This window comes from Pongo abelii, chromosome 7 (assembly GCF_028885655.2).
Source record: "Pongo abelii isolate AG06213 chromosome 7, NHGRI_mPonAbe1-v2.0_pri, whole genome shotgun sequence".
Taxonomy (NCBI): domain Eukaryota; kingdom Metazoa; phylum Chordata; class Mammalia; order Primates; family Hominidae; genus Pongo; species Pongo abelii.
The window spans coordinates 7,527,045-7,548,945 of record NC_071992.2 but is presented as its reverse complement, the minus strand read 5'-3'; the positions used below and the strand labels follow the sequence as shown (position 1 = coordinate 7,548,945).

Below are 21,901 nucleotides of genomic sequence, written 5' to 3'. Positions count from 1 at the left end.
AGGGCGGGGCCAGGATGAGCGTTATGAGGGCGAGGCCTGGGGTAGGGCCAGGATAAGCGTCATTGGGGCAGGTCCTGGGGAGAGTCCAGGTTGGCGGGTCCTGGGGCGGGGCCAGGATTGGGCGATCCTGGAAGCGGGGCTTCGGAAGCGTCCAGGTTGGTGGCGTCCTGGAGGCGGGGCCTTGCGTGGGGGCAGGATAAGAGTCCTGGAGGCGGGCATTAGGGCGGGGATAAACGATCATTGGGTTCAGGAGGCGGGACTCCGAGCAGAGCCCAGGAGACGGATCTTAGGGCGGGGCTAAGGCCAACCCAGAGAAGGGCTCAGGAGGCGGGGCCGGGGTGGGGCGTTGACTATGTCATAGCACATGACCAGGCGGTGCTCGGACCCTGGGAGGCGGAGCTTAGGGCGAGCCGACGTGGGGAGGGGCCCAGGATCCGGGAGGCGGGGCCGAGTCCAGGCTGCGGGCTACGCTCAGGAGGCGGGCCCTGGGATATGGCCAGGCGCTGCTCGGGCCCTGGGAGACGGAGCTTAAGGAGGGGCCAGTGTCGAGAGGGACCCAGGGACTGGGAGGTGGGTCGGGGCTGGGCTCAGGGGCCGAGACGGAGCTGGGCTTGGGGCGGGGCCGGGACGGAGCGAGGGGTCCAGGGTGTGGGAAACGGGGAGGTGTTTGAGGAGGGGATCGGAGTGTGGCTCACGTTCGGGAGGCGTTACCTGCGGAGGGTTTGAGGCAGGCCCAGGAGCGAGGCCACGGTCGGCCGAGGAGGGGCCAGGGGCGGGCCCTAGGAGCCGGAGCTTTGGGCGGGGCCGAGTCCGGGTTTGGGGCCCGGGAGGCGGGGCCGGTTACGGCAAGGGTCCCTGGGATCCTCGGGTCAGGCCTTGGGCCAAAGTAGGCACTCTCGCAGTTCTTCCGCCTTCAGGAAGGTCTTTTTGGCAGGGGCCTTACGGGTGGGCGCTTCGGTCCTGGAGGCCTTATCCTAGCCGCCTCTCCATCAGCGCCACCTGTCTGGGGCCCGACAGGAGGGAGCTTTCCCTCTGTCCCCCAGCCTTTGGACTGTCACCAAACAAGCCATTTGTTCACCAAATACTTATTAAGCGCCTACCATGTGCCTGGCAAGGCAGATGTAACAGTGAGAAAAACTACGTGTGGTCCTGTCCCTCCAGGGTCTCAGGGGCTCGTGGAAGAAGTGGACATTGAAGTACTTATCACACAAATGAGTATAAAAGTACAATAGCGATATCTGCCACGAAGGCGAGCAGACAGAGCTAGCGGGGCTTCCAGGAGGAGTTTTGATCTTGCAGGGACAGGAAGGAGGAGTTAGCTCCTGCGGGGTGGGATTAGGGGTGGTGGTGATATAGACTTGGGGACAGAGTGGAAAACAATAAAAATATAATGATTTTAGTTCAAAGTTATTTTGTCTTGAGTTGAAAGGCAGGGCAGTTAGCAACACAGTTCAGATTTCAGTACTTCCCCTGAAATCTGAACTGTGTTCAAAGTCTAAAACGTTTACCTTAGCAAATGCCTCATAAAACTCCGTTTGGAAGAGTCCCAAGAGCTAATTTTTTAAGTGTACTTGCAGAAGGTAGATGAGGAGACAGATTAAATCTTTTTACCTCTTTCAGATGAGAGGCACTTGAGCCCTGCTCAGCTATGAGAATAAGAGAGGGGAATTAATTCTAATTGAATACACTTGTTCTCTCATAGCTGTTGTTCCCCACCGGAACCAAATGAGCGCAAGATCTGACAAAGAAAAAAAAGTTCATCTTTTATTCTCCCAAACACTTTCATTTAAATCAACAGGGTGGGATGTGGTTATTGCTGTGTTTTTAGACAGAATCAACGGTTTCTGGGTTTGAGATGTTGCATACCCCCTCTCAGTCCCTCTATCCTGAGATGGAGTCACCTGAGAATCCACAGCAAGTCCTAACCAGGGATGGGTCTGAGTGGTTAAGGAAGGTTGGCTTCAGAACTGGGCCAGGGGCACTGCTTTGCTTTTGCTGTTTTGATCAGCAATCTGCCTGCGGGAGACAAGGAAAACCAATGGGAACAGGTTAGTTACACTCATAAATTCTGGGCTTATTTTATTAACTCACATAATAGCTATTAATTGCCTTTCCTCCAAGGAGCAAAAGGGCATATACGGTCAATGCCATCGTAAGTAACAATGTATTGTGTTATACTAAAATATTAATAAATCTAGGTTGGTTCAGTCTTTCCTGATTCCATAGATTGGAAGCAGATTGAGGATGGACGCTAGCGGACCACAGAGCTGAGCCATGCACACAGAAGAAATCTTTTTTTTTTTTTTTTTTTTTTTGAGACGGAGTTTCGCTCTCTTGTTGCCCAGGCTGGCGTGCAATGGTGAGATCTCGGTTCACTGCAACCTCCACCTCCCGGGATCAAGCGATTCTCCTGCCTCAGCCTCCCGAGTAACTGGGATTACAGGCGTGAGCCACCATGCTGCGCCATTTTTGTATTTTTAGTAGAGACAGGGTTTTAACATGTTGGCCAGGCTGGTCTCAAATTCCTGACCTCAGCTGATCCGCCCGCCTCTGTCTCCCAAAGTGCTGGGATTACAGGTGTGAGCCCCTGCACTCAGCTAGAGTCTACCTTTCTTTGAATTCACTGCAGTGCAAAGACTGGGACATGTGGAACTCCAGGCGTTTATGGGTTATCTAGAGATGCTAGGGGCTGATTAAGGAAGGAAAGATATGAGAAGCTGGCAGAGCATGCTTTCCCAGACTGTATGGGCCCTGGGAAAGGAGAAGTGGACAGAAAGGGAACGCTGGGTGCCCTGGAAGAGAGGATTCATCGAAGTCATCAGGGAAGTTACTAATGCAGGGGAAAAAATACAGAGACAGGGCGAAACACGCTTCTTCCAAGTCCTTTCTGTCTGCTCAGTCACCTCTATGCTTATTTTTCTTCTTTCCTCTAAGTAGTGTCATGCATTTTCTTCCCATTCCTAGTCACTCCTAGTCAACTAACTCCTCTCTTCACCATCTTTTCATCAGAACTTGAAAACTCCTCTCCTTCATGTATTAGTGATCATGTTTCTCCATAATACTGCTAGAAACAAGAATTGAAACCTGGAAAACCTGCATTTGAGAACCAGATCTGCCTCTGCTAGCTATTTGAGAAGTTATTTTGTTCCATTCTTTTTGTTGTTGTCAAAACAGGGTATCACTCTGTCGCCCAGGCTGGAGTGCAGTGGTTCAATCTTGGCTCACTGCAGCCTCAAACTCCTGGGCTCAAGCAATTCTTCCACATCAGCCTCCTGAGTAGCTGAGACTACAGGTGTGTGCCACCACAGCTGGCTAATTTTTAATGTTTTTTTCTTTTGTTTACTTATTTTTTTTGTAGAGATGGGCTCTTGCTATGTTGTGCAGGCTGGTCTCAAACTCATTGGCTCAAGCGATCCTCCTGCCTTGGCCTCTCAGATAAAATGGGAAAAGTTCTGTTGTCCCCCTTGAAGGGCATGCAATGTGGGTGTGATTCGCTTCTTCAGTGCCCCACCGCTCAAACGTCTAGGAGATCATACAGACAGGCAGGGAGTCCCATGGCAGTGTCCAGGGGTGAATGTTTATAGTTGAAGCCCCAGTGGGCCTGTGTTACAGGGTGCTCTTTTAGTTTAGCCATCTGTAGGTAGCTTGTGTTAGTCGGCTCAATTAGACCCCTGCCTTATTGCAAGGACAGAGGGCTCTCTTTGTCCCGGAGTTCTTGCCTTGGTGTACCGGAAGTGGTGTGATCTCAGCTCACTGCAAACTCCGCCTCCCAGGTTCACACCATTCTCCTGCCTCAGCCTCCCGAGTAGCCAGGACTACAGGCGCCTACCACCATGCCCGGCTAATTTTTTTGTATTTTTAGTAGTGATGGGGTTTCACTGTGTTAGCCAGGATGGTCTGGATCTCCTGACCTCGTGATCTGCCCGCCTCGGCCTCCCAAAGTGCTGGGATTACAGGCGTGAGAGTGCAAGGTTTTATTGAGTGGAAGTATCTTTCAGCAGATGGGGGAGCCAGAAGGGAGATGGTTTACCCCTGGAGTCAGGCGAGTGGCCTGACTCTTCTCCAACTGTCCCAGCCAAACTCTGTGTTGTTCTGCCAGTCAGTGGCCTGTGGTGTGCCGGTGCCCATTGGTGCATTCCTCTTGATGTCCAGCACCCTTGTGTTCCTCCACTGATGTGCTCCTCTCTAAGTCCAGCTGCCTGTGTGTCTGCCTGCTAGGGTCTCAGGGTTTTTATAGGCACAGAATGGGGGTGTGGCAGCCACGGTGGTCTTGGGAAATGCAACACATGGGCAGAAAAAAAAAAAAATGCCTGTCCTCACCTAGGTCCATAGGCACAGGCCCTGGGGTGAAGCCTTAGCCAGGGACCACACTCTCCTCTACCCAGTACTTCCCTTCCTCACTTCCATATCATTTAAAGGGACCACATTCTTCCCTTCTGAGCACTTCCCTTCTGTATCACAAAGTGTTGGGATTATAGGCATGAGCCACTGGTCCCAGTCAATTCCGTTCTTTTAATGCAAACTAGAAAATAGGTGTTCAGAAAGGCCTGCCCTATCCACCTCAGGGAGTTGCTATGAAGATCAAATTAGATCATGTGCAACAAAAGTTTAGAAAAGATTCCAAATGCACTGTGCAATGGGAATGTATTTTTAATCTCCACTGATTGGACTTAAAAGTACGTTTTTTTTCTCTCTTTCTTTTTTTTGTTTGAGACAGAGTTTCACTCTTGTTGCCTAGGCTGGAGTGCAACGATGCCATCTTGGCTTACAGCAACGTCTGCCTCCCAGGTTCAACTGATTCTCTGCCTCAGCCACCCGAGTAGCTGGGATTACAGGCGCTCGCCGCCATGCCTGGCTAATTTCTTTCTTTCTTTTATTTTTGTCTTTTTAGTAGAGATGGGGTTTCACAGTGTTGGTCAGGCTGGTCTTGAACTCCTGACCTTAGGTGATCCACCCACCTTGGCCTCCCAGAGTGCTGGGATTAAGTCTTGGGCCACCGCACCCAACCTGTGTTTCTTTTTTAAGCAAGAAAACAAATGCCTCTCCGCAGCGCTCACTAAACAAATCCCTCTGTTTTTTCCATAGAATTCTTATCCTTCTTGCCCCAGTGCAAACGATCTATTTTCTTTTGGCCCTTCCATCCGTCTGTGAAAGGGTCAGGCTTTCTTGCTAACCCTTAATCAAATATTTTTGATGACCACTGTCAAGACAGTACTTATTATATTTTTTGAGATGGAGTTTCACTCTTGTTGCCCAAGCTGGTGTGCAATGGCAAAATCTCGGCTCATTGCAACCTCTGCCTCCAGGGTTCAAGTGATTCTCTTGCCTCCACCTCCCAAGTAGCTGGGATTACAGGTGCACAACACCACGCCCAGCTAATTTTTGTATTTTTAGTAGAGATGGGGTTTCTCCATGTTGGTCAGGCTGGTTTTGAACACCTGATCTCAGGTGATCTACCCACCTCAGCCTCCCAAAATGCTTGGATTACAGGGATGAGCCACCCTGACTGGCCAAGACAGTGCTTATTAATGCCTTAGATGCATTCAGGAGCACATGACCTGGCTGTGACTGTTCTAACAAAGTTCCCCAAATGGGTGGCTCAGGACAACAGAAAGTCATTCTCTCCAGTTCCAGAAGCTTGATGTCTGAAACGGGCAGGGCCGTGCTCCCTCTGAAGTCTCTAGGAATGAATTCTTCCTTGCCTCTTCTGGCTTCTGGTGGTTGCTGGCAATCCTTGGCTTGTGGCCACATCATTCCATTCTCTTCCTTCCTTCTCATGTGGCCTTCTCCCCTGTGTGTCTCTGTCTCTTCTTCTCTTCCCATGGGGATGCCATTATTACTCGATTTAAGGTCCACGCTATTCCAATATGAACTCTTTGTAATTAGATCTGCAGTGACCCTATTTTCTTTTCTTTTTTTTTGAGATGGAATCTTGCTCTGTTGCCCAGGCTGGAGTTCAGTGACACAATCTTAGCTCACTGGAACTCTGCCTCCTGGGTTCAAGTAATTCTTCAGCTTCAGCCTCCGAAGTAGCTGGGATTACAGGTGCACGCCACCTTGCCTAGCTAATTTTTGTGTTTTTAGTAGAGACAGGGTTTTGCCATGCTAGCCAGGCTGGTCTCGAACTCCTGACCTCAAGTGATCCTCCTGCCTCAGCCTCCCAAAGTGCTAAGATTACAAGCATGAGCCACCATGCCCTGCCCCTATTTTCTAATAAGGTCGCATTCTGGGATTCCTGGTGAATGTGAATTTTTGGAGGACAGTATTCAGTCTAGCAAAAGGCAGAACATCCTCATTTTCTTCCCTACCTCAGAAATAAAGAAGTTAACTTCGACCCCTCTGAGAGAGAGAGGCTTCCTGAGCTTCCAACAATCAATTATCCAAATATTAGTCACAGAAGAGCACTAAGGGTTGTGCACAGCACGTGGCCAGCCCATTCTCAGAGTCTGTCAAGTTTGAAGTGAACGCTAATCCTGAATGAGTTTCAAAATGTATTTGGCATTTCCTCGTGATTGTAAAATGTTCTCACATTGTGACGGCTGGGGCTTCCCTCTCACGTGTAATCTGTGAAGTCAGATGTGACACAGCCTGGGTGAGGTGGGCCAAGCTGGGAACTGGGTTAGGAGGGAAGCTGAGGAATGATCTCCAAGGTCTCAGATCCAAAACTGGCTTTAGCCTGATTCACCCAGAGGGATTTCATAAAAAATGCACATTCCGGGGCCCACCCCAGACCTAATGAATCAGAATTACCTGGGAAGGAGCCTGGGAGCTCTGTTTTCAGAAGCAGCCCAGCAGAATCCTGCAGTCAGACAGGGCTAGGAAACCGAGCTCAGTCTAGGGCGGTAGTTCCCAAACTCGTCTGTGCTTCAAGAAATACAGATGCTGATGTCCAGGCATGGTGGCTCATGCCTTCAATCCCAGCAGTTTGGGAGGCTGAGGCGGGAGTATCGCTTGAGCCCAGGAGTTTGAGACCAGTCTGGAGAACATAGGGAGATACTGTCTCTATAAAAAATTTAAAAATTAGCCAGGCGTGGTGGTGCCCGCCTGTGATCCCAGCTACCGTGGAGGTTGAAGTTGGAGGGTTTCTTGAGCCCGAGAGTTGGAGGCTGTAATAATCTATGATTGTGCCCCTGCACTCCAGCCTGGGTAACAGAGCGAGGCCCTGTCTCAAAAACAAAACAAAACAAAAAACGGATGCTATGTCCCATTCCAGAAGTTGAGGTTTAATTGTTCTTGGGTGTGGCCTGGGTTTTGGAAGATTTTTAAAAAATCCCAGGTGACCCTAAAGTGTAGATGAGTTTGGAAACCACACATCTAATGCACACTTGAACGGGGGAGCAATGAGGTGGCATGGGCTAGCCGGCCAGAACCCAGGGGTGGGGCAGTAGGAACCAGCATTGCAGAGGCCGTTAAGGCTGGGAAGCGTAGTGTCTGGGGCCCATAAAAATGCTTCTACATGAATGCTTTAGACCTAAGACAATTGGCTTCTAAATGTGAAAACTGCAAGGCTGAAATGAATGCATGTTTAATGCTTTACAACATTGTCAAGTGATCAGCTGCAACTCCGTTCTGAGGGCATGATGCCTGAGATATGCCTGTAATGGGGGTTGATTTTAATGAATTTAATATGGTGTGGAGTGGGGCCTTCAAAAGTAAAGATGTCAGTTCTAAGTTGGTTGCAGGGGTCTGGGCAAAGGTCTTAAAACCCCATGGTGAGCAGATGGCCAATCCTGAGCACCCCAATTTTAAAACAGGGCTTTTTTTCCAAGAGACTTTTTGAAAATAGCTGCTATTTTGAGGGGAAGAACCCTGGCAGGAAAGAGCCAGAGTTAAGTCCAGCTGAGAGGGGGTTGGCAGGCAGGGGTATGCCTGGTCCTCACTGAAGCTTGATACTCAGCGTGAGCTTCCTAAACCAATGCAGATTTGCTGGCCCACTGAGCCTCCCAGATGAGAACCTGCATTTCAACAATGTCCTCGGTGCAGCAAAGTTTGAGATATACTGGGCTAGAACACCCAGGGGACACAAAGGTTCTCTGAAAACTAAGGAAAATAGGCAGGGTGTGGTGGCTAATGCCTGTAATCCTTGTATTTTGGGATGCCAAGGCAGTCGGATCACCTGAGGTCAGGAGTTCGAGACCAGCCTGGATCAACATGGTGAAACACCATCTCTACAAAAAATACAAGAATTAGCTGGGTGCGGCCGGGCACAGTGGCTCGTGCCTGTAATCTCAGTACTTTGGGAGGCTGAGGCGGGCAGATTACGGGGTCAGGAGATCGAGACCATCCTGGCTAACACAGTGAAACGCTGTCTCTACTAAAAATACAAAAAAATTAGCCGGACGTGGTGGCAGGTGCCTGTAGTCCCAACTACTCGGGAGGCTGAGGGAGGAGAATGGCATGAACCTGGGAGGTGGAGTTTGCAGTGAGCCGAGATTGCACCACTGCACTCCAGCCTGGGCAACAGAGCCAGACTCTGTCTCAAAAAAAAAAAATAAAAATTATCTGGGTGAAGTGGCAGGTACCTGTAGTCCCAGCTACTTGGGGGACTGAGACAGGAGAATAGATTGAACCTGGGAGGTGGAAGTTGCAGTATCCCAAGATTGCACCACTGCACTCCAGTCTGGTGGCAGAGTGAGACTCCACCTAAAAAAATAATAAATAAATAAATAAATAAATAAAAAATAAAAATAAGTACTGGGCTAGAAGACCCAGGAGACCTGAAGATTCTCTCAAAACTAAGGAAAATAATCTAGGTCACTAAGATATTCTCTTTCTCCTTCTCCCCATTGTTCCCCTCCACCAGCAATCTTTATAGACTCAAATCGAGTTGATGCTCTATAATCAATTCTAGTCACTTTTATTTATATTTATTTATTTTAGAGATGGGGGTCTCACTATGTTGCTCAGGCTGGTCTCAAATTCCTTGGCTCAAGTGATCCACCCACCTCGGTCTCCCAAAGTGCTGGGATTACAGGCATCAGCCACTGCACCTGGCCATCACTTTTATTTTTGATGTTCAAATTATAAGCTAATGCCTGTGAGGCCATAGATTCTTTTTATGCACTCAACACATTTTCGTGTTTACCTTACATTTTTATTATGGAAAAATTCTGTTTTTTCCACTTGTTTCTATTTGATAATGAAGGCTTCTGTGCCTATCACCAGCCTCAGCCACCATCATCTCATTACCAAGCTGGGTTATTTTGAAGCAAATATCTTCTAATATGTAGCCAGTGTTCAAATTTCCATAACCATCCTAAATGAATGTTTAGAATAGTTGTTTCGTTGGAAACAAGGTGAAAACAAGTACATTTTACATTTTTAGGTCAGTCTTGAAAGTAAGTGTAAAACCATATGTGGGGTAGGAGGTGGGACAAGCCTCTCAAGGTGGGGCCTGGATACCAGACCCGATTGAGGACTAGCTAAGACAGATTCCACAGTGAATAATACCATGAGGTGGGAATATTAAGGTCCATTGTGAAGGATGGCTACCACAATTATTTGATCAACTAGTTATCAACTCTGACTGCAGCTGAAAGAGATTTGTTTTTGCTTTTTTTTTCTTCAGAGACAGGGTCTTGCTATGTTGTCCAGGTTGGACCCAAACTCCTAGGCTCAAGTGATTCTTCTGCCTCAGCCTCCTGAGTAGCTGAGACTACAGGTATGTGCCACTGTGCCCAGCAAGATTTTAAAAAATACGTATGCCCGGACACCACGCTAAACCAACTAAATCAGAATCAGATATAGTGAAGTCATTAATCATTTTGCTCCTGGGTCTTTATGTTAGTTTTGCTCCTGGGAAAATCCTGGGAATGTGGTAGAGAGAGAGAAAGAGATGGGAAAATAAGATTTTAAGAAGTGTTGCCATGCATTTTGAAAATAATTTTTCTTTGGTGTTTGTCTTGAGGGACGGCAGTAAACATTTCAGTTGTCTTTAAGTATGCTTGGATGCTGGAATGATGGTTCTTTGAATGCAGCATCAAACTGACACTGGGCCACATGGCAGCCAGTGTGAGCTTTTATGCCACATTTATAAAACATGAATGTCATGAGCCCACTCTCAGGAACCTTACAATTTGGAGGGTTAAGTCAGATCCACAAATCTCTTCTATCTCATGGTAAAGGGAACCTGGCGTGTAGCAGGAGATGGTGTGATAACCATAACATATTGCATGATCAATATTTGTATTCTTCTTAGCAATATTAAACTTTTTGACCCCCTCCATTGTGTCATCAATTTGCTTAATACAGTTTCTGCCTCAGCGTCGGTTTTTAGGACTAGCATAAGCTGTTTGAAACCCAGGCACGTACCCCACCCATCATCTTTGGCCTAGTTAACACCGCCCCTCCCTGCGTGGTGGTTTGGAGAACCTGCTTGTTCCTCATCCCACTGATGCGAAACCCAGGACACCCCACAGCTGCTGACCATGATTAAACCTAACGGAGATTTAATGTCTTTCTTCTGATTCTCAGGGACTGACATTCATTCACTTAAATACTTGCAGAGTCGGCCAGGTGTGGTGGCTCACACCTTTAATCCCAGCACTTTGGGAAGCCGAGGTAGGTGGATCACAAGGTCAAGAGTTCGAGACCAGCCTGACCAACATGGTGACACCCCGTCTCTACTAAAAATACAAAAATTAACTGGTGTAGCTGTGCGTGCCTGTAATCTCAGCTACTCAGGAGGCTGAGGCAGGGGATTTGCTTGAACCTGGGAGGTGGAGGTTGCAGTGAGCCAAGATTATGCCATTGCACTCCAGCCTGGGCAGCAGAGCGAGACTCTGTCTCAAAAAACAAGAAACCCAAAAACTTGCAGAGTGAATTTAGGAAACCATGAAGTCCACAGTTGGATCCAAAGCCTTCCTTTTTCTCCTTCTCAAATATTTTGAGCCAGGTACTATCCTAGATTGTCTTGTGATATTTACAATCTAGGAGAAGGCAGGAGAGAGAACTAAGAACAGAGAACATGTTCTGAGATGTCTGCTGTGTTTGCAGGTACCTTCCCTCAATTTCCCTACTCACTGGCCATGCTGGAAAGCAGGTCTTGGTGCCATATTTGTACCATGGTACTTCCTCTCCCTATACTCAATTGGTTGGCCAGAAGCCCAATTGTCATTCTCTCTCTCTCTCCCTCCCTCCCTCCCTCCCTCTCCAAGATATCCAGTAACTGACTCATCAGCTGGTGGTGGGCTCTGCTGGCTGCCATGACGGGCCACCAGCAAAAAGGGAAAATTGGTTGTGAGTGAGAGAAGCAGAGATAAGAAAGTCCACAGGGCTGATAAGAAAGACCATGGGCTGCCGGACGCGGTGGTTCTCGCATGTAATCCCAGCACTTTGGGAGGCCAGGATGGTCGGATCACGAGGTCAGGAGATCGAGACCATCCTGGCTCACACGGTGAAACCCCATCTTTAGTAAAAATACAAAAATTAGCTGGGTGTGGTGGTGGGTGCCTGTAGCCCCAGCTAATTGGGAGGCTGAGGTGGGAGAATGGCGTGAACCCCGGGAGGTGGAGCTTGCAGTGAGCTGAGATCTCACCATTGCACTCCAGCCTGGGTGACAGAGCGAGACTGCATCTCAAAAAAAAAAAAAAAAAAAAAAGAGACCATGGGCTTCTGAGAGCGGGAAAGAGGAATTTTGGTTTCTGCAGTTTCCATTCTCTCACGGCCTCTCGTTTGTTTCTCGTGCCCATGAGTTTGCCTGTTAGAGATAAGGTGTGCTCCTTTCCCTCCAGCTCATGCAAATGGGTTTCTGTTTCTTACAATCATTGTTCCCAGATACGGATGGTGACTGATGCTCTACTAAATGCTGGAAAAAAGCAGAGTGGAAGAACAGAAAAGTGGGCTTCTCTGAGGAGGTGACGTTAGAGCCCAGTTGGAAGGCAGGAGTAAATGTGCACCATGATTTTTAAGATTAAAACGAAGTATCTCACTGCTTGGGGACATGTAAATAGAGGTGATTTAACAGTAAACTGTCCCAGTTATACTCACTGTCAGTTACCTCACCACAGGGATTATGTAGCCCTGAGTTTACTTAGTGCTTATTTATTTTAGGTTGTTCTTTATTCAAACCTCTTAAATGATACGTGTTTGGAACAAGTGACAGCATCGTTCATTGATGTTGTGGACAAACCACTATTTTATTACTCAAGACTGGGTAATTTATAAAGAAAAAGAGGTTTAATGGGCTCACAGTTCCATGTGGCTGAAGAAGTCTTGAAATCACGGTGGAAGGCAAAAGGCACGTCTTACGTGGTGACAGACAAGAGTGATGAGAGCTATTTTGGTCATTGTTCGCTAGCCATAGAATTTACTTCTATATTTTGAACTAAGATGAGAGCCAGGCACACAAGATGGTAACAAGTCTGTCTTTTGTTTTTGATGACGATGATGATGATGATGATGATGATGAAATGGCTGACATGGTTGATGGCTTGTTTTTCTCATCGTCTCAGACCTAGATTTTTGGCTGGAATATTGGCTTGGGATAGATGAAAATCATTCCTTGTATCCCCTGATCTTAAAGTCAAGACTGAACCAGCCTCCAGACTCAAGCCTTCATGGAACTTCAGATACCATGAGGAATGGGTGTCCCTGCAGTATTGTCATGGCTGTCAAAACTGTTATTGGAGCTGGGCAAGTGGGCGCTCTCCTGCCATTCCATCCTGCTTAGATTTCCCATTCAATACCAATCTTATTTCCCTTTTTTTATTGACAGAGTCTCGCTGTGTCTTCTAGGCTGGAGTGCAGTGGGGTGGCATCTCGGCTCACTACAGTCTCCAACTCCTGGGTTTAAGTGATTCTTGTGCCTCAGCCTCCAAAGTAGCTGGGATTACAGGTGCACACCATCAATCCTGGCTAATTTTTTTTTGTTTGTTTGTATTTTTAGTAGAGACAGGGTTTCACCATGTTGGCCAGGCTGGTCTTGAACTCCTGACCTCAAGTGATCAACCTACTTCGGCCTCCCAAAGTGCTGGGATTACAGGTGTGAGTCACCGTACCTGGCCTCATTTCCTCTTATACCATACGTCGTTGCCTGCAGATGTGTTTTCTCCATTAGTTTGCAAAAGCTTCCTGAGAGTAGGTCTGTGCCTCATTTATTCTGGAGTCTCCCTGGCACAAAGCACAGGGCTTTATCTTCAGTAGGCATTCAACAAATGTTTAATTTCGTTCACCAGCTCCTCTTACCACTGTCCCTACCTTATTTGCAGGTGGCTAAGTACAATCGGATCAAGTAGGTATCATAAGATTTAGTCCAGAGTCAATTTGGGAAGAAATTACTTTAGTGATATGAAAAGAAACCATGCTATTTAGTCAGAATACTTCTGAGAGTATCCCCTGTCCAAGCATTTGCTGAATTTCTATCTACTAATTTTCAGGTGGAACAGTATGGTTGCAGAGAGTCCATTTGGACATAGATACACTTTCATGCATTCATGTCTTTAACAATAATTTGTGGCCCTACTGTGTTTGTTCAGTAACTCCTTTGAACCTACCATGTAAGCTATATCTTTATTTTCCTTGTAATTTGGGAGGTCCAATGCTTCATTAAGCTCGCATGCCTGAAACTAATGAAGAAAATAGCTCGTTAACCAGCTAGTATAAAAGTAGCCACCAAATCAAGTCAATCACCTGCCTTAAATCAGCCCAGCAGTCCCATCTTGAGCGGAGAAGCCCATTCTGAATCACAGTGAAGACATGGATGGAAAAACAGCTCCCTCTGGGGATCAAAACCACGCTCGCTCCAAATCCTCCTCCCCAGAGTTCTACTCATTGCTCACCCACTGAACCCAGAACAAACCAGAAGTGCTTGAAATGAGGACGGGTAGCTCCGTGTACCAATCGGAATTTAAAACTGTATCAATTCCTGCTATAGAAATGAGGCTTCTTCCCAGGACCAGCATTCCACGAAGGCAGCCCTTTTCTAGATGGAGAAAACAGAACCTGAAGGCACCCGTTTCCCTAAACTGCTGTTGCTCATGTGTAAGTACAAATGAAAAATGCTGACGCTGCTTCTGTTGGCATTGCTTTTTAATTACGGCCATCAATAAATCATTTTACCCTTGAACAAGACTTGAGAATGACCCGAAGGCAGAGGCACGATTCCTTAGGAATTAGGCCAACAGAGAATGGGCTATCTCTCTTCCCACCTCTTCTCTTACTCTGCTGTCAGAAACAAAAACGTTCTCTGTGAGTAACTGGGAGTAGATGGCCACACTTGAGTTCTATCTGGGGTTACAGTTAACACAATTTTAGCCCAGCCTGCCTTGATGGCCACTGCCACACAAGCTGCATCTGTTCTTTCTTCTGCGCCTTTTGTTGCTTCGTTGTTTTTCCTCTTTCTAGTGTAGTGAGCTGAATGGTAGCTTTGCACAAGATATATCCAGATCCTTGTGCCTAGAATCTGTGGAGGTGGCATTATTTGGAAAAAGGGTCTTTGCACATGTAATTAAGTTAAGGATCTTGAGATTATCCTGGAGTATTTTAGGTAGGCTGTACATCTAAAGACAAGTGTCCTTATAAGAGGACACTTTTGTCCGGGTACAGTGGCTCATGCCTGTAATCCCAGCACTTTGGGAGGCCGAGGTGAGTGGATCACCTGAGGTCAGGAGTTCGAGACCAGCCTGACCAACATGGAGAAACCCCATCTCTACTAAAAACACAAAATTAGCCGGGCATGGTGGCACATGTCTGCAATCCCAGCTACTGGGCAGGCTGAGGCAAGAGAGTTGCTTGAACCCAGGAGGAGGTGGCAGTGAGCTGAGATCATGCCATTGCACTCCAGCCTGGGTAACAAGTGTGAAACTCCGTCTCAAAAAAAAAAAAAAAAAGGGACACTCTTTTTCATGCGCGTCTGTGTGAAGAGACCACAAAACAGGCTTTGTGTGAACAATAAAGCTGTTTATTTCACCTGGGTGCAGGTGGGCTGAGTCCAAAAAGAGAGTCAGCAAAGTGAGATGGGGTGGGGCCATTTTATAGGATTTGGGTAGGTAAAGGAAGAAGTGTGTCCTCTGGCAGGCAGGAGTGGGGGTCACAAGGAGCTCAGTAGGGGAGCTTTTGAGCCAGGATGAGCAAGGAGAAGGAATTTCACAAGATAATGTCATCTGTTAAGGCAGAAACAGGCCATTTTCATCTATTTTGTGGTGGAGTGTCATCAGTTAAGGCAGGAACCGGCCATCTGGATGTATACGTGCAGGTCATAGGGGATATGATGGCTTAGCTTGGGCTCAGAGGCCTGATGTTCCTGTCTTCTTACATTAACAAGAAAAATAAAATGAAATAGTGGTGAAGTGTTGGGATGGTGAAAATTTTTTGGGGGTGATATGGAGAGATAATGGGTGATATTTCTCAGGGCTGCTTCGAGCGGGATTAGGGGTGGCATGGGAACCTAGAGTAGGAGAGATTAAGCTGAAGGAAGATTTTGTGGTAAAGGGTGATATTGTGGGGTTGTTAGAAGAAATATTTGTCATTTAGAATTATTGGTGATGGCTTGGATACAGTTTTGTATGAATTGAAAAACTAAACGAAATAAGAGAAGGAGAAAAACAGGTATTAAAGGACTAAGAATTGGGAGGACCTAGAACATCTAATTAGAGAGTGCCTAAGGAGGTTCAGCATAGCCTTGCCAGCAAAGATTATTTATTTAAGAGTTAAGAGTGGTGGTTTGGGGATAGCACCAGGAGATATCAGCTGTGATGGCTTGGAGAAACAGTGTAAACTGCCAGTGTAAACAAGAGCAGGGCATATATGAGTAGTTGAGAACGGTGAATAGGAGTATGACTAGACAGAACATAGTAGGGATGAGATTTTTGGGGCACAGTCCAAGTTGGTCTTGTGTCTGGAATGAGACTGGGGCCTAATAAAAAAGAAGCATCTATACAGGAGCTGAAATGGGCTGTACCTTGTAACATTCTGAGGACAGGCCTGAATTCTGAAAAGGGAAAGTTGTAAAAGTATTGTCCAGTCCTTTTTAAGTTGGTGGCTGAGCTTGGTGAGGTGTATTTTTAAAAGACCATTAGTCTGTTCTACCTTTCCTGAAGACTGAGGACTGTAAGGGATATAAAAGTTTCACTGAATACTAAAAGCCTGAAAAAATGCTTGACTGACTTGATTAATAAAGGCCGGTCTGCTATCGGACTTTATAGAGGTGGGAAGGCCAAACTGAGGAATTATGTCTGATAGAAGGGAAGAAATGACTGTGGTGTCCTTCTTAGACCCTGTGGGAAAGGCCTCTACCTATCCAGTGAAAGTGTCTACCTAGACAAAGAGGTATTTTACTTTCCTGACTCAGGGCACGTTGAGTAAAGCTAATTTGCCAGTCCTGGGTGGGGGCAAATCCCTGAGCTTGATGTGTAGGGAAGGGAGGGGTCCTGAATAATCCCTGAGAAGTAGCAGAATAGCAAATTTGCCAGTCCTGGCTGGGGGCAAATCCCTGAGCTTGATGTGCAGGGAAGGGAGGGGGCCTGAAGAATCCCTGAGGAGTAGTAGAATAGCAGATGGAACACTGAGAAGTTATTTCCTTGAGGATAGATTTCCATGATGGAAAGGAAATGGGAGGTTCTAAGAGGCGGGTTGGTGGCTTGTACTATAGCATAACCTGCTTTTGCTGGTGCGTGGCGATTAGGCCTGGTGGAACTGCCATCAATAAACTAAGTGTGATCAGGGTGAGAAACAGGGAAGAAGGAAATGTGGGGAAATGGGGTGAACGTCAGGTGGATCAGAGAGATGCAGTCATGAGGGTCAGGTGTGGTATCAGGAATAATGTGGGAGGCCGGATTGAAGTCCGGGCCAGGAACAATGGGAATTGTGGGAGACTCAACAAAGGGTGAGTACAGCTGAAGGAGCCAGGGAGTAGAAAGTATATGTGGTAGGTGTGAGGAAGAAAATAGATTTTGGAATTATGAGAGCTGTAGAGAATGAGTTGAACATAGTTTGTGATTTTAAGGGCCTTTAAAAGTATTAGAGTGGCAGCAGCTGCTCCATGGAGACATAAAGGCCAACCTAAAACAGTAAGGTCAAGTTGTTTGGACAAAAAGGCTACAGAACGTGATCCTGGTCCTTGTGTAAGAATTTCAACTGCACAGTGCTGCACTTCGGTTGTGTGTAATGGAAAGGATTGGGATGAGTCATGGAGAGCTAGTGTAGCAGGACGAGTTGCAGACAAAACTCAGACACGGGATTAAAGAAGGAAGAGGTTTTTTTATTCAGCCAGGAGGGTCAGCAGACTCGTGTCGAGCCGAGCTCCCTGAAAAAGAAATTCCTAGCCCTTTTAAGGGCTTACAACTCTAAGGGGTCTATGTGAAAAGTCATAAAGATCAAGTAAGCGTGAGGAACGTGACTGGGGGCTACATACATCAGCTAACGGAACAAAAAGTTTTTAAAGTGCTTTCTCATACAATGTCTGGAATTTATAGATAACACCAGTAGTTTTTGTCAGGGGTTAATATTATTGTTATTTTAACCACCAGGGCCAGGTTGTGGCGCCAAGGTCGTCTAGCTATTTATTTAACTTCTGTTTTTTCCAACTTTTTGCTTTCTCCCTTTTTTCCTGTCTTATAAACTAGGGAAAAGGGGAGGTTGGGGAGAAACTGGGAAGGACAACAGAAGTGGTGGTCTCATACCATATTACCCGCTTTGAGAATTTTCACTTTTTAGTGGGAGTTCTCACTCTCATCTTTACTTTTTGAGTCTCTTTGTGAGATGGAGCGATAGTGATTTATATAATACACATGTGCTGAAGTTTTCTGATGAACGAAAGTAGCAAAAAAACCTTTTGTCATTTGAAAAAGCAAGGGTAATACACAGGGGAGTAGCAAGCAAGTTCCTATTACTAGCAATGCACCTACAATGAGGGTTTTAAATCCTTCTATAGCTGGAAACCAGTTTTCAAATAAAGACTCAGGATTAAACTCGTGCCAAACCTGTAAAAGCACACTTGCCACTTTTGTCATGTCCCTGACTGTGTTTTTAACCACCTGTCCTTGATCATTTATTTGTAGGCAGCAATTGGTTAAGTTAAATTTTCCACAAACTCCTCCTTCAGCTACTAGCAAGTAGTCTAAGGCCAGTCTATTCTGATAGATAGCATTCCTCATTTGGGTTTCTTGTCAAGCTAAAACAGTCAAAGCTCTGCCAGTTTCATTAGTAATTATTTCTAAGATGGCCTGCCACCGTATGATCCGATTGAGCATGTAGATGGGGGTTCGGTATCCCCATGAGCCGTCTTGTGCCTATGTGGCAGGCACATAATACTGTATGATCCTTTCAGGAGGCCACTCATTATCTTTCCTGTTTCCTATAACTATACCTTTCTTTTCTCGGGAGGCATGGACAGGGAAACCTAGGAGCTCACCCGTTTTTATGGGTAATAAGAAAAAGGACGTCTTAATAGCGCCAATAACACAACTGCCTGCCCATTTATTAGGTAACAGAATGTAGGTTCTGTGCCTACATATCTAGCATAGTCCAGCGGGAACCGTCCAGTCCTGATGAGATTCTGGATGAGCCTAAGCAGTTTTTAATTTAGAAAATTTACTAAGTGGATTCTTTTCAGTGTGGTTTAGGCCCCACTAAGTAATTGTCTTTGTTGTGCTGTTACACAACTTCTGTCCTATACAATTAAGCTTTCCTACATTGATGATAAAGTGTTTCCCTTCTCTAGCTATACAGTATTGTCTAATAATTGAGGTTTCTGGGACCTAGAAGTTGCTAGCTTGGGCCTTCTGAACTGGAATTATATCAGGAGCTGGATCAGTAGGCACCAACTCTTGGGCTTCCCAAGGCCATCTGTCTCCGATAGTGGTTCCTCCGCATCCATAACAGAAGTAACATTAAGGGAATGAGCTACATTTTCTGCTAATTGGAGAAACAATTTTTTTCTCTTTTTCAGAAGTTCTGCTGCTAGCAGATTCAGCTCCTCATAAAAGGTTTGAAATACTGGTTTAGGAGAGCACTTGTGGACCTCCCCTCTAATTAAAATGGCAACTTGAGGGTTTAACCCTGTCCTATTGATCCCCAGGGTTACATGTTTTCCCTTTTTCCAGTGGAGATCTAGGGGATTGATAATTATTAGTTCTAGTGGATTACAGTGACCGTCAGCACAGGAGGGGTTGGCCTCCCCCTTCTGAAGATAAACCGGGTCCTTTTTGTTTTTTTTTTTTAAGTAGCCTAAATAACACATGGCCAGTAGGCACAATTTTTTACAAACCCCTGACTCATGACAAACATATTTATTTTCTACTCTTTAGCTCCTTTCTCAATTAAGAGAACTACATCCTATTTCTAGCTTTTTACTATTAATGGTTGCACAAGCATCAAATCTTAAAGTTATTTGCTTGGGGATTTCTTTTTCTTCTGTTCTAGTTATTATTTTACTTGTATCACCTAAGAAAAGGCCAGTTTTTATTTCAAAAACGGTGTTTGCAGGGGGCTCAGATGGGTTATAACACACATCAGGTCTGTCATTTCTCGGGCTACATACCTTGTACTGAGTGGCATTATACAAACTAGTTTCTTTTAATGTTTCCATATATTCATAATAACTATAGAACAGAAAGATTGTTTTAATTTGCTGTTCTACTTTGGTGACCTGATGAATACACTGGGAAGAGTCCCCAGTTTGAGTAAGGTCAGTTGAAGCCCTTACTGTATAAGTCCAAAATTTAAGAAAAATGAATCTCATGATGAGCTTCCTCATGCTTTGGCCGTGCGTGGACCAGTCAGCTTCCAGGTGTGACTGGAGCAGAGCTTGTCGTCTTCTTCAGGGTCACTCTGCAAGGGTTGTCTGGGCTTGGTCTTTCCTCCCAGGTTTCAGGCGCTGCAGGTTTTACATGGCTGTGGTGGATCCAGGCTGGGATTCCTTCTACCTTCACAGCGGTGGGAGTGGTCAGGACGACAGTCTGGGGTCCTTTCCACCGTGGACACAAAGAGGCTGCGTTCCAGTCCTTGATCCACACTCGATCACCTGGGGAGAAAGGGTGAACTGGGGAGAATAAGCTAACAGGGCATCTCTCATTTACCCAGGCTGAGATTGTTTGTGTAATTTTTCCTAAAGCCTGTAGCTGTCGCTGTAACTCAATTTCACCTAACTCTCAGGGAGTGCCTGGAAGTCCCTGGAAGTCCCCGCAATATAGGAGGGGCCTATGATATATTTCATAAGGGGGATATCCTGTTCTTTTAGAAGGGGTACATCTAATTTTAAATAATACCATGTGGAGAGCCTGTATCCATTTTAATCCTGTTTCCTGACATACTTTCCCTAAACTATTTTTGATAGTTCGATTCATTCGCTCCACCTTTCTGGAACTCTGAGGCCAGTAGGTAGCATGCAGTTTCCATGTGACCCCTAATATCTTTGCTGCATTCTGTACTAAGTCAGCCAGAAATGCCGGCCGTTATCTGAGCCGATCGGCAAAGGCAGTCCAAATCTAGGAATAAGATCTCGAAGAAGCACACGAGTTACTTCATGAGTTTTCTCAGTTCGTGTTGGATAAGCCTCCACCTACCCAGAGTAGGTACGCCCAAGAACTAGTAAATACTTCTTACCTCTACACTTTGGCATCTCTGTGAAGTCCACCTGGAGATCTTCAAAGGGGGCTGCTCCATAAGCTTGTATGCTGGGTGGAACGGCTGGACCTTACCTCGCATTATGCTGTCGGCAGGTAACACACAACTGCGTCACCGTTTTGGCAAGAGGTGACGAATGCGAGATGTAGAAATACCAGCCTAACAACTTTTCAAGTGATTCCTGACATAGATGGGTGGTTTCATGCACAGCCAGTACAACTGCTGCTCTTAGCAACAGTGGCACAGCTACTCTCCCATCGGGTAACCGAATTCATCCTTCCTCCATCCCTTGTCCTCCCTCTGCCTGGAGAAAGTCCTTTTCTTCCTTAGAATAAGTAGGTACAAGATCAGGTGCTTGAGGGAGGAGAGGGGCTATGACTGATGCCTGGAAGGGGGCAGATGCTGCTTTTTGTGCCTCCAAGTCAGCGCTGGAATTCCCCAAACACATCAAGGTGGAAGCTCGCTGGTGTCCTCTGCAATGCATAACTGCCACCTTGTGGGGTTTCCATACTGCTTCAAATCATTGCAAGATTTCTGGTTGATATTTTATGTCTTTTCCCCTGGAGTTCAATAGGCCCTTTTCTTTATATAATGCTCCATGCACTTGAAGGGTTAAAAGGGCATATTGAGAGTCAGTGTAAATGTTGACATTCTTAGCTTCACTGAGTTCTAAGGCCCGAATTAAAGCAATGAGTTCAGCTTTCTGAGCTGAAGTGCCCTGGGGAAATGATCTAGCTTCAACAACAGTGTCCAGAGTTACCACTGCATATCTTGCACATCTCTCTCCTTGTGGGTTGATGAAGCTGCTCCCATCCACGTATAGTTCCTAGTCTACTGATGCCTAAGGCTGGTCCTGGAGGTTAGGTCTGCTAGAGTAAACTGAGTCCAACACTTCTACACAGTCAGGCTCGACAGGGCTCTCTGATATTGGGAGCAAGGTAGTGGGGTACAGGGTGTTACAGACTTGAATGGTTATACGGGGATTTTCACAGAGCAAACTTTGGTACTTAGGGAGTCCAGCATTCATTAGCCAATGATGTCCTTTAGTATTCATTAAAGTCACAACAGCATGGGGTGCCTTTATGTTCAGGTTTTTTCCAAGAGTCAGCTTATCTGCTTCTTGTACTAGCAGGGCAGTTGCTGCCAAGGCCCTCAAACACGGGGGCCATCCTTTAGAAACCGCATCTAGTTGTTTAGAGAGGTAGTCCACCGGCCTCGGCCAGGGCCCCACAGTTTGGGTTAAAACTCCAACTGCCATCTTTTCTCTCTCTGACGCATACAATGGAAAAGCCTTTGTTAGATCAGGTAGCCCCAGGGCTGTGGCTGACATAACTCTTTC

The 21,901-nt window shown here is 46.3% G+C and overlaps 1 long non-coding RNA gene across 2 annotated transcripts; it reads left to right on the top strand.

Moving 5' to 3' along the window:
• The first annotated feature begins 1,599 nt into the window (after positions 1-1,599).
• On the top strand, positions 1,600-17,348 carry LOC134761824 (uncharacterized). 2 transcript variants are annotated; one of them, XR_010140967.1, is made up of 4 exons: positions 1,600-2,048; positions 3,175-3,292; positions 9,569-9,661; positions 13,874-17,348. It is a non-coding gene; the product is annotated as an uncharacterized LOC134761824 (long non-coding RNA). The 2 variants fall into 2 exon arrangements; XR_010140966.1 differs by lacking the exon at positions 3,175-3,292 and having other exon boundaries at positions 1,602-2,048.
• Positions 17,349-21,901: the final 4,553 nt, after the last annotated feature.